We start from the raw sequence: 20,498 nt of genomic DNA, 5'->3' as shown, positions 1-20,498 counted from the left end.
ACATTAAGAATATTGAGACGGGCAAATTATCCTGGTAGGACCAATGTAATCACAAGGGTCCTCATTAGACAGAGGCTGGAGGGTCAAAGTCAAAGAGAGAATGAGATGTGACTATGGAAGCAGAAGTCTAAGTGGTGCCACCATAGGACCAAAACAATATAGTGGTCTCTAGAAGCTGGTAGAGGCAAGGAATGGATTCCCTCTAGAGCCTCTAGAAGGAATGCAGCCCTGCTGACACCTGGATTTTAGCCCAGTGAGATTCATTTTGGACTTTTGACATACATAACTATTATAAATTTTCATTGTTTAAGCCCACTAAGCTCATGGTGATTTGTTACAGTAACCATAGTAAATGAATGCATGAGTATAAAACATGATATTTAGAGGCCTTTCTAATCAAAGTCAGGCCTCCTTTAATATAGATATAGAGAGGTTTTCCCAAAGCAATGTCTTCCCATGATTCTTACTAGGGTCCCTCTAATCCTAACACTGCTGTTAAAATTCTAGGTCTGAGCTACCCAAATGCCCAATTTTGACCGGGTTCCACCCCCATCAGCTTCCCTAGGCCAGAAGCTGATTTGTCTCTTGTTTTGGGTAGAGCTCAGACACCTCCAGTTTCCCCTCTGTAACAGCACTGACCCACTTCTGTAAGCCATTGCTAGTTAATGATCTGAAAAATCTATGTGAATGCTTATTTTTCTCCATCCAATTTTCTAACCTGACTGGACTAACAGCTAATCAGAAATTAATGCTCTGAGTAGGCACTTCTTCTGACTCAACAGTGAGCAAGTCAGCAAAACTTTAAGTGACCATTTTATTGCCCACCCCCATTCCAACAGGGTTAATGATTAGGGGTCACAGAACTTCGTTGTTATCATTACCCTTTGGGATTTCGGATGTTCTTTTAGTTCCTGAACTTAAAACAAAACAGGAAATAAACAGTGCATGGTAAAAATTTGTTACATAGTGAGGTCAAGGGAAGTTTTCATCCATTCCTCTTTCCATTTGGAGCAGTAGGGCAGATGAGAGGAAGGCTCAGTAGCCTGGATATCAAGTCATGCAGTTCTAGTCCAGGTCCTCAGTAGCCTGGATATCAAGTCATGCAGTTCTAGTCCAGGTCCTGCTACCAATTTGCTACATAAGTTTAAGTCCCTCTGTCGACTTATCTGTAAAATTGAGATGGGGAGTTCAATGTTGAAAATCCTTTCATCTTTGGCAATATAAATCACTGGTTTCCAGATTTTTGGATTTCATAGAACAATAACATTTTCCACGAACATTTTGGGAACATATGTAGGACTTCCAAAGTTTAATTGCTAAGTGAATACATTTTTAAAAGCTATCACAATGATCTCAAAAGACATTTTATCCCCCCCAAAACGAGATATATACCATCTCAAAATAGAGGACAGGTCATTAGGTTGAATCCTTTTAGTTTTATGAAAAACTCACGACCTTGTCTTTATTTTTTTCTCATTTAGATACAGATATATAAAACATTGTCAAAGACTGGCAAAGTCCTTCAGACCCATTTTTGGGATTCAGTGTTCTACAGCACCAAAACTGGCTTCTTCCTCCCCTTAAGTCACCCTGGGTGAGTGATCACTACTGCCAGGTCTGATTACTAATGCTCCACTCAGAATTCCATCAAGTGAATGTCATCAGGCTTTTTCCTCCTGAGTAGAAAAATAATATGTCTAAAAGTCTCAGCAGTGAACAAGGAGAATAAAGTGGCAAAGGAAGCTGGGTTTGATGAAGTGGAAAAAATCAAACAAATCAAAATGACACGTATGTGTATATCATGCATGCATATGTGTGCATGATTCCAAAAGAAGAATCTAGGGAATTTTTAAGTTTGACCTCAGGCATCGGAAAAGGAGTTTCATTCATGTGACTCTGGTTCACAGAGAAAAATTCCATACCCCAGATTTCTCTACTCTTTAGAAAGAGGGCAGGCCTCTCTAAGCATTTCAGCAAATGCAACTGAAATAAATCTAGCTCAGAAATGTTGGGGCTGCTTATTGATTCAGAGGATGGATTAGTGGCCAGTGTTACTAACCCATACTAACTTTTACTCTCATAGACTTAGAGAAGTTGGGTGACTTACACAAAGTCACAAGACCTATACACTGAAAAGTAAAAGACTTTGATGAAGGAAATTGAAGAAGACCCAAATACAAAGATTTACCGTGCTCATAGATGGAAGAATTAATATTGTAAAAATGTCCATACTACCCAAAGCAATCTACAGATTTAATGTAATCTCTATCAAAAATTCCAATGGCATTTTTCATGGAAATAGAACAAACCTAAAATGCATATAGAACCACAAAAGACCCTGAATACCCAAAGCAATCTTGAGAAGAAAGAACAAAGCTGGAGACATCATGCTATGCCATAATTTCAAACTATATTATAAAGCTATAGTAATTAAAACTATGATATTGACATAATAGGAGACACATACATCAGAATAAAGAGCCTAGAAATAAACCCATACATAATTTATGACAAAGGAGCCAAGAATATACAATGGAGAAACAACAGTTTCTTCAATAAATATTGTTGGGAAAACTGGACATCTTCATGCAAAAAAGGAAACTAGACTGCTATCTTACACCATATACAAAGTTAGCTCAAAATGGATTAAAGACAGGAATGTAAGATTTGAAACCATAAAACTCCTAGAAGAAAACATAGGTAGTAAGCTCCTTGACATGTCTTGGTGATAATTATTGGATTTGACACCAAAAGCAAAGGCAACAAAAATTGGGACTACATCAAAAGGCAACTTACTGAATGGAGAAAATATTTGCAAATCTACTGATAAAGGGCTAACATCCAAAATATATTAAAAACATAAACAACTCATTAACAAAAGAACAATCTGATTAAAAAACATGTAGAGGACGTGATAAAACACTTTTCCGAAGAAGCCATACAGATAGTCAATATGTGCATGAAAAAAAAATAACACCACTAAATATCAAAGATATAAGAAGCAAAACCACAATGAGATATCACCTCACATCTGTTAGGACGGCTCCTTTCAGAAACATAAGAAATAACAAGTACTGTTAGACATATAGGGAAAAAGGAACCTATGTGCACTGTTGGTGGGAATGTAAATTGGTGCAGCCAGTGTAGAAAAAGGTATGGAGGTTCCTCAAAAAATTAAAAATAGAAATACCGCATGATCCATCAATCTTACTTCTGGGTATGTATCCAAAGAAAATGTAGATACTAACTCGAAAAGATATGAACCCCATGTTCATTGCAGTGTTATTTATAATAGCCAAGACATGTAAACAACTGATGTGTCCACTGAGAGATGAATGGATAAAGAAAATGTGGCAAACCCTTCCCCACACACAATGGAATAGTATTCAGAATGCTATACAAAAGAATTAAATCTTTTCAATTGCAACAAAATGATTAGAAATTGAGAGCATTATCCTAAGTGAAATAAGTCAGACAGAGAAAGACAAATACTGTATGATCTTGTTTGTATGTGAAATCTAAAACAAAGCCAGGTGTGGGTAGTGGGGGCGGGTGAAATGGGGAAAAGGGGAGTCAAAAGGTACAAATTTTCAGGTATAAAATAAATAAATAAGTCATGGGGATATAATGTATGGCATGGTGAGTACAGTTAAAAATACTGCAAGTGAAGACGTCCGGCCAAGATGGAAGCGTAGATAGACACGCTGTGTCTCCCCCCACAACTAAGAAGGAATACAGCTACCTCAAAACTAGAAACCACCAGAAGTTCCAGAAAATCAAAGTGCATGGAAGTCCAGCAAACAAAGATATAAAGAAGAAATACTCATCCAGGCAGGTAGGAGGGGCGGAGCCAGAGCAGAGATGGGGCGGAGAGGACGCAGTGTGGTGGCAGCAGCAGCAGCAGCAGCAGCAGCAGCGGCGGCGGTGGCAGGCTGGCAGAAAGTGGAGTCACATGTTTTAAAAAGTCAGGAGGGACCCCTGGGGAGCGTTCCCAGCTCCTCACTTGACCTCACAGCTCATGGTCCCAGCACTGGGGAAAATCAAGCCTCATTGCTTCTGACTGTGCCAACCAGTGGGGTTGGGGTGGAGGCAGAAACTGCTGGTCTCAGCAGAGTCCCCTTGTTTAAAGGGACCCCATGGTCCTAGAACATCCACAGACCCACCCACTCTGGGAACAATGGCCAAGATGGCAGCTAGAGGGGTGCCAGCCCAGTGCAGAGGTGGGAGTGGTGCCTGGAAAAGGGGTGAGTGCTGGGCAGGTGGCATTGTTTCCTCTTGGACACCTTCCCCACATACAGCACCACAACATGGCAAAATAGGTTGCCCTGTACTGACAAATCCCTAAGGCTCTGCCCCTTACAACGTAACAGGAGTGACAGCTCTTCCTGGGATACAGAAGCAAACAAACACAGGAGCCTGTCAGAATGAGGAGACAGAGAAGTATGGCCCAAAAAGGGGAATGGATCAAGGTTCCAGTGGGAGAACTAAGCGACGAGGAGATAGCCAACCTCACAGTTGAGGAGATAGACAACCTAACATATGCAGAACTCAAAACACTAGTGATAAGGATGCTCACAGGCTTGACAGATATGATTGAGTATGGCAAGCGCATAAGAGAAGTGAAGGCTATGCTAAGTGAAACAAAGGAAAATCCACACAAAACCAATGGTGAGGGGAAGGAAACTGGGGTTCAAACCAGTGATTTGGAACATAAGGGAAAAAAAAAAAAAAAACACAGTCGACCAGTACAAAATAAAGAAGCAAAAGTTGAAAAAAACGGGAATTTTGCAAAGGAGATGAACATACAGGTCCGGGAAGCATGGAGGGTCCCGGGCAAGCTGGACCCAGAGGGGACCACACCAGGACGCATCATGATTGAGATGCCAAAGGTGAAAGAAAAAGAAGGAGTCCTGGGGGCAGCAAGAGAGAGGCAGAGAGTTGCCTACAGGGGGGTACCTATAGGGCTATCAGCTGATTTCTCAGAGGACACTTTGCAGGAAGGAAGGGACTGGCAAACAGTATTCAATGTGATGAAAAGCAACCTACAACCAAGATTACTCTGTCCAGCAAAGCTATCATTTGGAATGGAAGGGCAGATGAAGTGCTTTCCAGACAAGGTAAAGCTGAAGGAGTTCATCATCACCAAGCCATTATTATATGAAATGTCAAAGGGACTTATTTAAGAAAAAGAAGATCAAAAGTATGAACACTAAAATGACAACAAACTCACAACTATCAATAACTGAATCTAAAAATATAAAAACAAAGTCCAACTTAGCAAACCAGAATAGCAACAGAATCATAGGTATGGGGATCATTTGGAGGGTTATCAGCTGGGAGGCGGGAGGGGGAGAAATGGGGAAATGGTGCAGGGACTAAGAAGCATAATTGGTTGGTACAAAATAGACAGGGGGATGTTAAGAATAATATAGGAAAGGGTGAAGCCAAAGAACTTATATGAACAACCCATGGACATTGACTAAGGGGGATAGAATTGCTGTAGGGAAGAGGGGTACTGGGTAGATGGGAACAAAGGGGAGAAACATTGGAACTGCTGTAACATCATAATCAATAAAATATACTTAAAATAAAAGAAAAAATATATTGCAAGTATTGCATATTTGAAAGCTGCTAAGAAAGTAGGTGTTAAAATTTCTCATCAAAAGAAAACGTGGGTTCTCCCACTGTAAACTTCCTACTTGCCCCTTTTTTATTAATAAATATGTTGTAGATGAGAGCCTTTGAAAGTTTGTAAATATATCATTCCTTATTAAAATGTAACCTAATAGTTTTAGCATGCATTGACAATTATTGCCAAATGATTATTTTCTATTATTCCTTCCACATTTATTAACACTTTTGTAAGGGAGTGCTCTCACTAATCCTCCATTTATTGATTATTTACTTATATTTGTAAGGACTTGCTGATTCTTAGCAGAGCCTAGTGAGGAGACTTAGGCAGTTGGGGCACAAAATTTAAGGAGACTCTGTGTGCAAGTGCCTTCTTAAAAGTAATTTGCCTAGGGCCTTTTCTTTCTATCTCTTTCTATTTTCATCCCTTCCCATCTGGCACTTTATAATTGTCTTCATTCAGCCCTACAGGTCCCTATTTCAGAACCAGGTCTTACAGACTCAGTTTGGAGTTTCTGCCCAGTGGTTATGTTGGGCAATTGGTAAATTCTTTCATGGAACAAATGGGCAACTTGGCTCATTCCTAGGTCATGAGGTTGTATTCGTGCCCTCCCACTTTCTAAGGCCTATATCTTGTAGGGGATATGGTCTCAGTCCACATTTAGCAGCTTATTTTTATTTAAAGATTTTAAGTATGTATTTTTAGAGAGAGGGAAAGGGAGGGAGAAAGAGAGGGAGAAAAACATTGATGTGTGAGAGATACTTCAATCAGTTGCCTCTTGCATGCCCCCAACGGAGACCTGGCCTGTAACCCAGACATGTACGCTGAGTGGGAATCCAACCAATTACCTTTTGCTTTTCAGGACAGTGTCCAACCAACTGAGCCACACTGGCTAGAGTTGCAGCTTCCTTTCATGAGACAAGGTGAAATGTTCTGTTCCCCCCATGCCCAATTCTTGATTTTAAGCACTGAGTTAGTCCTGATCTCTCTTCTTGTGTGAGGCATGTTAGCTGCCTTCTTCAAAAAGACCTAATTTCTTGGCCATCATTGCCTATTACCAGAGCAGGAGCCCAGCAACATTCAGCCCCACACACAGTTGTGTTTTTCTTTTTTGTATCTGATCCATGGAGATGCTTGCCTTTTATCCAAGACCAGCTGTGCCTTTTTTGTTTATCTTTGTGATATTTAATCCATCAATACTATTGCCTGCAGCAGAGGAGTTATCAAAGTATGCAACATCTCATTTCTCTTATATTTCATTCAGAAATATTTGACATATCAATGTATTGATACATTACAAATAATTGATCGTTAGGTTAATTATGATTTTAAAGCCTCCTAATGAAATGCATATGTTCTCTCTTTATTTCAACTAGGTATTCAAAATATACCTAATAATATATCCCAGTGTTAAAAACAAGTTTTAGATTTCAAATAAGAAATGCTTGATTATCATTGTAAGGTGAAGAAAAAAACAACGAAGTGAATTAGTCCTGCTAGATCTTACAGATTGAGCTTTTTGCTTCTATATCAAATGCCTAAAAGAGAGGGAGGTGTTATTTTTGTCTTATGCATGCATGTGAATTGTATTTTTGTTAGGAATTATGATAATGGATCTGTTCTTAGAGGAGACGTTAATTGTTCATTTACCCAGGCTCTAGCCAACTTTTTTATAAAATTAACTTTGTGGCATATACTGTATGTTTAATGATCAACTAATAAACTCATTTTAAGTAAGGGCTAGAGATTGGCATTTTAGAATTTTATATTATGGGCTGGATATTGAAATCAAAGCCATGTTCTAGACATTAAATTCCTAAGCTTATTCTTTCTAGGGCCTGATTTATGTGTCAAATAGCTGACATGGATTTGTGGTGGAAACATTCAGTCCTAGCCACCTAAGACAAGTGACTAATTACCTGGACAGCAATTACATGAACAGATAACCTCCTTTTAATTAAATATCAAAGTTAATATCTATAACATTAATGTCAGTTCAGAAAACATGATGGAAATCATGAAAAGGCAAGTCTTTCAGGATCATAGAACAAAAAGTTACAAAAATGAAATTCGATCTTCCATTTTAGGGCTCACTTTCATATATTCTCAAATCCATTGCTTAATCTCAAAAGGGTTTGGTTAGATATGGCATCAATATACTGAATGCTTCGTCAGCAGCCGTCCGTCTCGAGAGACGATGGTGTAGCTTCCCAAGAGTCTATCTGCACCGCTGAGAATGGCTGTGCAGTCCGACTCGGGAGTGACATTGTATCTGTCTCCTCCCGTGTTGAATCGACATCCCGCGATGACGCTGAAGCTACAGAGCCTGGGCAGGGTGATATGGAGGGTCTGCTGTTGCCCATGCAGCAGACCCCCCCTCTCTTCGCAGCTGAAGGGTCCAAGGGAAAGACAGAGTCAATACAGCTTGGCTTCAGGTGCGCCGCAGGAGTTGCCGGTGTTGACTACAACGTCAAACCGCCTTAGGGACTCCGGCTCCGGATTTTCTGTCGGGGTTTACTCCCTTAGCCTTTCCCCTGAAGAGGTATGCCGCAAGGCAGCGGAGGTTTTTTGGAGTCAGAGTTTTCCTTCTCTGATGTACCCTGACTGGAAGATCGAACCAGCGACACTTAGCTCGCAGGCCGACGCTCAATCCACTGAGCTAAACCAGCCAGGGCCACTGAATGCTTAAAGAATGATAAATATAACAATATTGGAGTCAATGTCTTTCAGTCTGACAAAAGCCATATAAATACTATACTGCACATGAGAGATAATTTTCATTTTCAAATCTGTTTTGAGTTTGGCAGCAAAATATTCTGGTTAAAGTACGATTTTATTTTTTCTCAACAACTTAGCCATGTAAGAAGGAGTGTCACTATCACTTACCATTATTTCATCTTTTCTGATTGTCTCTAGTCACCAGGTCAGGCAGGGCCCTTATTACCTTGTGCATGGATTACTGTAATAGCCTCTCAGCTAGTATCAGTTTTTCATGAAACAAAATAGGAACTCCCATGATTGCTAAGGATCAGGCACTGAGCAGAGCATTTCACATATTTTTGTCTTGTTTACTCCTCACAGCGTCCCTGCAAGGCATTGTATTATCATCTTCATCTACAGCTGAGACAACTGAGGGTCAAGAGAGATAGAATGCTTTCCTTAAGATCACAGTTAATCAGTGACAAAGCTCAGCCTCAGACTTAAGCCTCTAGGCCTGTGCCTACTGTCCTGTGGTTAGGGTATAGGAACAGCATCTTGACTCACTCTAGTTACTGCCATTCAATTCATCCTTGCAAACCAATGCCGGAGAATCTTCCTAAGATAATGTGCTCATTATCTCATTTCTGCCTTCTTAGGAAATTGGACCAACTCTCCATTGTGAATAGGATAGAGTCCCAGAACTCCAGCACCTGGGCCCAGCACTCCTTTCTAATACCACTGTAAATTCCGTTCCAGCAACATCTCTGTTCCTTATCCCTAGGCCAGGCCTTTGTTCATGCCATTCACTTACATCTGGCTACATCATTTTGCTTTGCCTCTGTTTCCTTTGCTACAAACTGGAAACAATGACATTGTTCTTGTGAGACCCAGTCTTAATGGATGTAAAGAACCTAGTGCAATGTCTGGCATATAAATAAAAGGAGGCTCTGTTTATTCAATTCTTTTTCATCCCTCAGGGATGCACTCAATACCTCTTTGTCAATGGAGCTGTTACCAGACAGTGGCCCTGCCCCTGAGTGGGTCTGCCTGGGGCCAGCAGGTAGTGTGCGGGTTCTTGACTTCGGGTAGGAAAGATTTCACGACATGAGTCCAGGTGACTATGAGGGTACATTTATTAAAGCTGGGGAGAGTGAAACAAGGAAGGGCTTAGCATAGAGGAAGCAACAGGAGAGCCTAGGCTGGGCTACCTTAGCTCACTGGAAAGTCAGAGAAGAGGGGCTTGGGGACAGTTTCAGGGAATTAGCCTGGGACAAGCTGTCACTGTCCACTACTCCCATGATTGTAAGTCTTGGGGTCCCTTAGCATTTAGAGGATGTGTGCCTGTGGGGGAAGAAATGAGGGAAGAAGAAGGGAAAGGAAATAGTGCTGGCTGCTCCCCAGAGGGAGAGCTCAAGTGCTGGGTCTTTTGTCTCAATTTTTTTTAAAGAATTTATTTATTTATTTATTTGTTTGTTTGTTTGTTTGTTTGTTTGTTTACAGTGAGAGGGGAAGAGAGAGAGAAGCATCAGTGTGTGGTTGCCTCTCTTGCATCCCCATCTGGGGACCTTGCCCACAACCCAGGCATGTGCCCTAACTAGGAATCGAACTGGTGACCCTTTGATTTGCAGGTCAGCACTCAATTCACTGAGCCACACCAGCCAGGGCTTAAATTTTTATCTCTTTCTTGCAGGCAGGAATTTTAAGGGAGGTCTCGGGGAAGGGTTTCAGCAGAATATTCATCAGTTCTCCAGGTGTGCCCTTTCAGGGTCATGGTTTCCACTGATTGGTCAGTGACAGGGCAGGGGGTCTTGAGTCATTGTTTCTGTTCCCGGTGTCGCCCGCCCACTGTGTTTTGCTGCTTTTCTGGTCCTGGAGCTGAAATGCAACTGAGGCCTAGATGTTATACCTAGGGAGATGACTGTAAATTGCTCAGCCGGTTTGTTCAGCTATTTGTCTCAGTTTCTCTACTCCACTTGTCCTGCCAGGCTTGCTGGCCTGTTTCAGAGCTATTTATGAACAGAAATTAAATTTCTCTCTTCTACAGGATTACTTCTTCTCTTTCCTCTTTCCCCTTTTGTCCTTCCTCCTCATCCCATTTACCATTCTTTCTTTTCCTTCTTTAGTCTTCCTCCTTTTTTATTACTCATATGGAACTTATTACATTGGACTTTGAATTCTAGTGATTCATGTCCAGGGTCCATTCCTTGCCTATTAGAACACAAATTCATATGGGCAAGGGTGCTGTTTCATTAATCTTCATAGCCTCCTTGCAGGCTGGTGTTTTAGAACCAGAAAAACTAACTCTGTACCATACAAGTTAGATGATCTTGGGGAAGTCATTGTGTGCCTCAGCTGCCTTATCTGTATGGTGGTGATAACAGTATTTATCCTTGAAGACAGCTATGTTTTATTTTTTTAAAGTAGTCCACACAGAATGGGACTCAAATATTCTAATGAATATATTGTAAAATTTCTGTATTGATCTGGAATCCATAGCAATACACCTGTTTTTTATGCTTATGAAAAACTGGGCTTAGAGGTTAAGAACACAGGCTCTGGAATTCAATCTCAGGTTTGCCTCCTATTGTCTGCTTTTGGAAAATTATTTAATTTCTCTGCATTTTGGTTTCCTCGTCTATAAAATGGGTATGAAAATAATAGTACCTATCCCACATAATTGTTTTGAAATTTGGCAATACTGTTAGTAAAACATCTACTACCATATCCCAGCACAGTTTAGGTGCTCCACTCATTCACATAACTAATACTCAGTAAACACCAAGTTTTTCATTAACTGATTTATTTTATATTTTATTTTATTTCTGATAGCAAGAGTGGGTTTATAATGTCTGCCATACTCTCTTGCCTATTCTCAGGGTGATGGCTGGCCCTGGCCACGTCAATACACAGCACACAATTTTGTGGGGAGGACTAATGACACAAACCTACATTCTTCACTATGCTTCTTCGAGGGGCATGGCTTGCTCTGTTTTCCCATTTGCCAGTAAGAAGACTGCTGCACATGGCAGTCCTGTGAACCCCAGTACAATTAAAGCCAGAACTCCAGCCCAGAGCCATGTCTGGTTCTAGCCTCACTTGAATATACAGCTGTGATAACAGAAGACTAGATATCATCACTATCTGCATTCACTGTTCATAGGAAAAATCAAGATAGAATCTACACACCATGTATTTTAGTGGTAATGAAAATATCATACCAGGAAACTATTACTATCTCTCAGCCAAAATGACCTCTTCCTTCAAAACAGGGACCAAGAAATTCTCCTTGGAAAATTATAGTTCAGTTACTAGAGTGCCTCTTCATCTGGAAGGAAAATTGCCCATTCATACAGTTAAGCAAGGATAAATAAAGCATGCTGGTAGTGAAATACACTAGGTATGAGGTCCCATTGAATTCTATTCTGTGTCAGCACATTCTATAGAAAGAAGTGTTCTAGATTGTCACAGGATTTTGCTATTCAAAACTTAAAATAGCAGGGACTGGGTAGCTTGTTGCTTCCTATCATGTTGAAGCAGACTCATGTTCAGGTATAGTGTGTAAAAGTAGAAGTGCCTCTGCTTATAAAAGATAAGTGTGAGGTGGACACACTGAAAATAATGTCTCTGCTTGGAAGCTTCTATAGTTTTGGTACAAATCTGAGTATCTCAGGGTTAACGAGCTTCTCCTAGCTGACCAGCAACTTCCTAAGAGACATTCTTCATACACTGTGGAATCAATATTTGCAGATCTATCAGGCACTATTTGATCCAGTAAGACAAGTAATAAGCCTAATCGTCTCCATTTGAGAACACAAGGATTAATGATGCAGAAGAGCTGATTACCCTATTGTAGTAACAGGATAACTGTCATCATCATCATAGTCATTATTATTTACTGATATTTACCAAATGTTTACTTTGTGAAAGTCACTTTCCAACATACATATAATGCTCTCAACAACTCTGGGAAAGGGGTGTTATGATCTCTACTTTCACTACCAGCTATGTCATCTTCAACAGGTTATTTTATCTTTTAGTTCCTCCACCACTCATTAGTAAATGGGTGCCTATGGGTATTTTCAGGTTCCCACAGGTACAAACACACACACAGTGGCATGCACAGATGTTGGGAACAAAGTCAATGATTTGTCACTGCGTTTGTAAGCAAATTTAGCCTGTGCTTGAGAGACTCTTAATAGTTTTGGCACTTCAAATAAGGGCTGACATTGCCAACTGCATCCAAATGGGAACAGTGTAATCTTGGAGTACTGGAAATATCATTGAACACTGAGATCTGGACATGGGTTCCAGTTCAACTGCTCAGTCTCTGGAGGACTTGAAACAAAGCACTTTAAGCACTCTCAAGATTTCTCTGGAGACCAAGTGCATTTGAATTCCTTTTCTGCCACTTGATAAATTTGTGACTTTAAATCAGTTATTTAAAATTGTTGTTTTTATTTTTTATTACATTTATTGGGGTGACATGGGTTCACAATCATGTCCTTATCCATGAAATGTGGTTCCAATTTCATAGGGTTCTTTTGAGCATTAAGGAGAATAATACATACAAAGTATTAGCACAATGCCTGTGCTATAGTATGCACTTGATAAAATTATATTGTTACTATTGTTATCTTCTGTAAAGTGAGGATAATAACACTTAATCTGTGTGCCTTATAGCAGGGCCCCCAACCCCTGGGCCACGGACTAGTGCAGAACAGGGCCACACAGCAGGAAGTGAGCAGCGGACAAGTGAGCTAAGCTTCATTCCCATTCCGACCTGAGATAGGCCTCCTGTCTCCCCCATCCATGGAAAAATTGTCTTCCCCAAAACCAGTCCCTGGTGCCAAAAAGGCTGGGAACCATTGCTTTATAGGGTTGTTGCAAGGGCACTACATAGGGAAAGTCATGGCAGCTTCAAATGAGTAGTAGTTTAAATTCAGTTTCTAAGCTTAAAGAAACTAAATGTTCAAAGTTATTTTTACCTCTCTTTCTTACTCAAGAATGCCAATCTCACAAAAGAAATGTATCTGCAAATATTGCATCTATGCACAATTCTCCTAGTAGGCAGAATTCCCTCAGCATATCCTGCAGGTCCTCCTTCTTGGTAGCCATATATTGCTGAAGATGCCATCCAATCCCACCTCAGGTCTCCTGAGGTCATCAAGCCCTTTCTGAGCTGGTAAGCTTGAGGCCAAATCTTTCTCTTATTCCTAAAACACTCATCTATAGATAAAGAAAAAAGCATGGTACTTAAAATAATCCTAATCTATTTTGTATTTAATGGCCATATTAAAAACGATATCTCTGGTATTGATTAGTACCAATTATAAAGTATATTAAAGTCAATTATGGCTGGTTGATATATAGATGCAATCAAGAATTTGTTGTGTTTGACAATATGTGTCAAGGACCTTAAACATGTGCATATATTTAAAACAGTAATTCTACTAGGAATTTATAACAAGAAAATAATCAGTAAAAAAATAGTCAAATGAATTTATGGTAGAATTATTTGTAACTAGTTTTATAATAGCAAGAACCGAAAGCAGAAAAATGTCCAGTAATAAGGGACTGGTTAAATGAATTATGGTACATTTGAATAGCATGCAACCAGGAAAATGCTCTCAACAAAATTTAATGACTTGAAAATATGCTCATAATAAGAGGTTAAATGTTAAAAGTGGAGTAACATGCATAAAACTTGTTCATTTAAAAAAATACCTATCCATCAGGGGTAAAGATTTGAAGAACATGTACCAAATAAAATAGATATATCTGGTGGGCAGATTAATGAAGCACTCATTGTTCTGAGCAGTTCATGCTAAGGAGTTGTTGGATGGGATTCAGGAGAAGATCCCTACCTTCCAAGGGCTGAAATTTAGTGACACAGATCTGTTAGACTTCGGCAGTGTGTCAATCAGAATTGCCAGTGACAGTTTGCTTTTATTTTTGGGATGATGAGCAACTGTTGAGTGCTCTGGTGAAGGGAGCAACTGGAGCAGTGGGCTGTATCTATACCTACGAAAAAGACAAACCAGATATTGGAGGCTTTTGAATGGAAGGCATTCTCTTCAGCCTAGAATGATTAGTTTTGTATTCAGAGATTTATGAACTTTGTGGTCAAACTAGGTTTTGGAGTGTCACAGATCAAAGCCATCATGACTCTGGTGTCTGGTATTCCAGTGGACCCACCATAGCTTCCACTGCAGAAATCCTCCAAGGAGTTTACTGATGATGTGAAAGCTAAATTGAAGAGCTTGATTTCCTTTCTTTTACTGATTTAAAGAGGGAAAACTTGGAAGCCTGTAGCTAATGCCTTTCTATCAACTCAGGGTGGGTACATTGAGATATAATCTACCTGAACAGTGCATTCATTTCTAAAGGACTTTATAGATGAGCTTAAAAAATGAAATCTCATATCAATAAACAAGTATTTAAGTACCTACTATGATCTTTAAAAGTTTATTTTGTGAAGGGGCAAAAAACTCCAAAAGGAATCATGAGCCCTGAGCCATTCAATATTGCTCAAAATTTTTACAGAGACATTTCTGCTTGTATGGATAAAATGGAATCAAGAGGAAAATTGTAATAGATTAATTCAATCTGCTTTGGGAGTTCCTATTATCTTAATTTCTGGTTTTTAATCCTATTTTAAGGTTTTCTCATTTTAAACTACTATAATGTACTTTAATTTTAATAAATATTCATTTGGAAATAATAGATATCTCTAGGTTAAGGCATTATTAATAATTTTTATTTTTGTTTTCTTCTTTATTATATTTTACATTTTCAGATTTGCTGTAATAGTTATATATAAAGGCAGGATTTGGTGTCAGTAAAGTGTGCTGGCCCCTAGCATTACCACTTCCTGGTTGTCAACCTAAACAAGATACTGGATTTCTTTGGACCTCTGTTTCTGTCTACATTAAATGGAAATCATTATATTTCCATCCAAAAAGTTGTTGTGAAGATTATTTAATGCACATGAAAGACTGAATCCTGCACTGTGCTCTTAGTATGAACTGGAAAGCATAAGTCATTGTTATGCATTACTTTTATAATAAGAAAGGAAATGTTATTTTAAAAATAGCTCTGGATTCCAATACCCACAGTTGGTCATAGGCCCCAGGCATTTTGTTTGCCTAGCAATTTGTTGGATAGCAAAACGTGAGCAGAGCACAGAAAATACTTTTGAAGGGCCCCATTTAAAACACATCACAGAAAATTTGTAGTGAGTGAAAATGGAATTTCACTCTGGAACCCCTATGGGAAAGAAACAAATAGTTTCTTTCAATGTGAGCACAGAGCTAACAAAATCGAACCACAACTTCTTGGAATACTTATGCAGGATTTGTCCTTTATGAATACACTGAGTGTTTTCACCATAACATGTACTTTGATATTTTGTGAAATGATGATGGTATCAGTTGTCCATCAGTGATCTTTTCCAAATAAGCCATGTCAGGTTGTACCACATGTATCTATCAGCTTCCTTACAAAAACTCAAGGTACCAAAGGACACTAGGCAGGTGATTGCATTAACTCAACTGTTAATGGTTCATAAATCATTCTCCAGAAACCAGGGAAGAGAAAATTATTTACTCCTTTTCCAGGAAGTAATCAGCCCTAATTAAGATGACACAGAGTCTTTTTGAGATGCCAACCTGACAACCCAGTGTCAGGTCAAGAAGTAGGAGATGGGCTGAGTTCGGACACGGAGGAAAATATAGACAATTCACCAAAATATTGTACATAGAGCAAGCAGTGTCCATCATAGGTGAAAGTCAAATACTGAGTTAAATAACTGAAGATATGAGATCAGAGCAGATTAAGATGGGAAATTAGAGTCTGAGGATTGAACTTCAGGTTGAAGATGACTCAATGCAAAAAATAGCTGGACAGAGGGGTCAAGATACCAAGAAATTTGCCTGTGAATCTTGATGGGGGAGGAAACATCTCTGCTTGTTTGATTATTCGTGGACAATTTTGATACTCTCAAAAAATTCAAGAAAGCTCTTTGGGAAGAATACTCCAAAACCCAAATAACTGTCCTAGAAAATGATGCAAAAACAATAATGCAACTCTAAGTGCTCACTAGACTCACTAAGAGTCTGTGAGTGCTCACCAGTATTTAATTTTTTTTCTTCCTGAGCACACAGCTAGATTACATTTTCTAGTCACCCTTACAACTAGATATGGCCACATGACTGAGGGCCGGCCAATTGAATGTGAGTGGAAGTGATCATATAAATTCTGGGCTGACCCCCTAAAACCTACTATATGCAACAGTACCCATTCCCTGTCCCAGTCCCTGTGGACCTACATTAAATTGTAAGAAGAAAGGAAACTTTCCTTCTGTCCAGCCACTGAGTGTTTGGATACTTAATTATAGCAGTTAGTCTACCCTGATTATACAATTGGTCCTGTTGTTCCTTTCCTCCCTATATAAGCACCACAACTATACTCCAAGGTTACATCTCTTAATGATGCTATGAACTCATTCCTCTTTTTAAATATTTTTCTTCTTGATATAATAGTAATACATATTTACTGCAAGAAATATGGAAAACACTTGACACCACAAGGAAGACAACAAAGATCATTCAGAATCATCACCCATTATTCAGAGATAATCAATGTTGACATTTGGGCTGATGTCCTGCCAATATATTTTCTAAGTCTTTATATATGGTTATGTATTTCGAAACTGAAGCCAGAGTGCTAATCATTTATGCTCAAAACATATGCTTCCCTATATCAGTCTTAGAGCTACATAGGAAATTACTTAATAAAAATGACATTAACATTCCTATATACCTAATAACCACTTAGAAAAAATAACAAAAAAATAATCCATTTAAGTAGCAACAGAAATAATTCTTACAAAAACAAGTCAATCAAGATATGTAAGGGGGAAAAATGGTGGCAGAGTAAGTAGCAGCTTTGTCTGATTGCTCCCATCATGGAACAGATTTGGAGTACAAATACTGAGCAGAGACATCTCCACAAAAGAATTCAAAACATGGTGGGTGGAGTGACCCCCAGTAAGCTAGTCAGAGGAAAGGTCCCACCAAAGAGCAACAACCAAAACCGAAACGCAATCAGACAGCTAAATAAATGGCATAAAGAGCTTCCCAAGAGCATCAAGCTCAGGAGATCAAAGAGACTGCACCACTGAATCCCACAGGTCTCACATTACATAAGGTCACACCAAGAAGGCAGGAAATAAAAGCAGACCAATCTAAGAAACAAAAATAAACAAGAGTCACCTAAAATGGGGAGACAAAGAAACAATCCCCCAATGAAAGGAAAGAGGGAGTCCCCAGAAATAGTCCTAAATGGAACAGAGGCAAGCCAACTATTAGACATGGAATTCAAAATAATGATTATAAGGAAGCTCTATACACTTGACAAACTCAGAGGAAACTACAATGACTCCAGGGGAACCATGGAGAACTCCAGGTAAACTACAAATAATTCCAGGGAAGCTACAACAGACTTTTTTTGAACAACACCAGCTTTTAAAACGACATAGAAACTATCAATAAGTGCCAAGAGGAAATGAAGAATACAATTTCTGAACTGAAGAACGCAGTAGAAGGAATCGAAAGCAGACTAGATGAAGCAGAGGATCGGATCAGTGAGCTGGAAGACAAATAAGAAAAAAAATTCCCAATCAGTGCAAAAATGAAAAAGGACTAAAAAAGAATGCAGAGGATTTAAGAGTGCTGCGGGACAACATGAAATGTAATAATATCTGTATCATAGGGATACCATATGGGGAAGAAGGGGAGCAAGGGATAGAAAACCTGTTTGAAAAAGTAATGACAGAAAACTTCCCTGACTTGAAGAGAGAAAAAGTCATGCAAGTCCAAGAAGCACAGAGGTACCAATAAAGATGAACACAAAGAGGCCCTTCGACACATCATAAAAAAAAAAAAAATGGCAACATTCAAAGACAAAGAGAGAATCCTAAAGGCCGTAAGAGAGAAACAGCAAATAACATACAAGGGAGCTCTGATAAGGCTCAGTGGATTTCTCAACAAAAACACTACAAGCCAGAAAGGAATGGCAAAAAATATTTCAAACAATAAAAAACAAAGGCCTACAACCAAGACTACTCTACCCAGCAAGGCTCTCATTCAAAATGGAAGGTGAAATAAGGAGTTTCCCAGACAAAAGAAGGCTAAAAAAGTACATCTCCACCAAATCAGCATTGCAAGAGATGCTAAAGGGTCTGCTTTAAGAAGATGAAGAAAGAGAGAGAGAGAGAGAGAAGAACACAGGTACAAAGGGAAAAATCACAATGAATAAGTATCTATCAATAATAACCTTAAGTGTAAGTTGATTAATGTTCCAATAAAATGGCATAGGGTAGCTAAATGGATAAAAAAAACCTGACCCACATATTTTCTGTCTACAAGACACCCACCTCAGAACCAAAGATCTACACAGACTGAAAGTGAAAGGATGGAAAAAAGTATTTCAGGCAAATGGTCATTAAAAAAAGGCAGGAGTAGCAATACTTATATCAGACAAAATAGATTTCACAACAAAGGCCATAGAAAAAGACAAAGAAGAACACTTCATAATACTTAAGGGAACAATGCATCAAGAAGATATAACTTATAAATATATATGCACCCAACATAGGAGCACCCAAAAATATAAGGAAAACCTTGGAGAACTTTAAGAAGAATATTGACAGCAACACACTCCTAGGAGCGGATTTTAACTCCACATTGTCAATGATGGACAGATCTTCGAAACAAAGAAACACCAAGGATATTGAGGCATTGAACAACACTCTAGATCAAATGGACTTAATTAATATATATAGAACCTTTTACCCCAAAGAAGCAAAATATGCATTCTTTTCAAATGCACATGTAACACTTTCTAAGACAGACCACATTGTAGGACACAAAACAAACCTCAACAAATTCAAGAAAATTGAAATTATATCAGGCATCTTCTCAGACCACAATGACTTGAAACTGGAAACCAACCATAATGAAAAAACTCAAAAGCATTCAAATTCATGGAGAATGAATAATATGCTATTAATTAATGAATGGTTAACAATGACATCAAGAAAGAAATCAAAAAGTTTCTGGAAACAAATGATAATGAACACACAGCACCCCAAAACCTATGGAACACAGCAAAAGCAGTCCTGAAAGGAAAGATCATAGCAACACAAGCCTACCTAAAAAGGACAGAAGAGTATCAAATAAACAACCTAGCCTTACAGCTACAGGAATTAGAGAAACAAAACAAACAAAGCCCAGATCGAGTGGAAGGAAGGAAATAATCAAGATCAGAGCACAATTAAATGACATAGACACTAAGCAAAAATATCAAAAGATCAATAAAACCAGGAGCTCTTCTTTGAAAAGATAAACAAAATTGACAAGCCTTTAGCCAGACTCATCAAGAAAAAAAGAGAGGGGACCCAAATAAATAAAATCAGTGATAGAAGAGGAGAAATCACAACCAATACCACAGAAATACAAAGGATTGTAAGATATTACTATGAGCAATTGTATGACAAAAAAACTTGACAACCTGGGTGAAATGGACAAATTTTTGCAAACATATAATCTTCCAAAACTGAATTAAGAAGAACCAGAAATCCTGAATAGACTGATAACTAGTGAAATTGAAGCATTACTAAAAAAAAAAAAAAAAACCTAATGGCACTCAAAAGCCCCAGTCCAGATGGCTTCACAGGTGAATTTTACCAAACATTTAGGGAAGAACTAACGCCTATCCTACTCAAACTATTCCAAAAATTCCAAGAAGAGGGAAGACTCCCAAACTCTTCTATAACACCAGTATTATTCTAATTTCAAAACCATGTAAAGACACAACAGAGAAAGAAAACTATAGGCCAATATCGCTGATGAACATAGATGCTAAAATCCTCAACTAAATATTGGCAAAGCAGTGATTCCATTGCTAGGATTATACCTGAAGTATTTTGAAACACAAATTCCAAAGAACCTATGCACCCCTATTTACAAGAGCCAAGTGCTGGAAACAACCTAAGTGCCCATCTGTAAATGAGTGAATCAAAACTCTATTGTGCATTTACACAATGCAATACTACCCAGCAGAAAGAAAGAAAGAACTCCTACCATTTGCAACATCATGGATGTAA

At 38.8% G+C, this 20,498-nt stretch overlaps 1 pseudogene; it reads left to right on the top strand.

Annotated features, from left to right (window-relative positions):
- The first annotated feature begins 9,334 nt into the window (after positions 1–9,334).
- On the top strand, positions 9,335–14,648 carry LOC149990614 (N-acetylneuraminate lyase-like; annotated as a pseudogene).
- The last annotated feature ends 5,850 nt before the right edge of the window (positions 14,649–20,498 follow it).

The sequence above is a fragment of the Furipterus horrens genome, unplaced genomic scaffold (assembly GCF_987537825.1).
Source record: "Furipterus horrens unplaced genomic scaffold, mFurHor1.1.pri manual_scaffold_17, whole genome shotgun sequence".
In the NCBI taxonomy this organism is placed as follows: Eukaryota; Metazoa; Chordata; class Mammalia; order Chiroptera; family Furipteridae; genus Furipterus; species Furipterus horrens.
The sequence above is the reverse complement of the archived record's forward strand: the minus strand, read 5'-3'. Positions and strand labels throughout refer to the sequence as shown.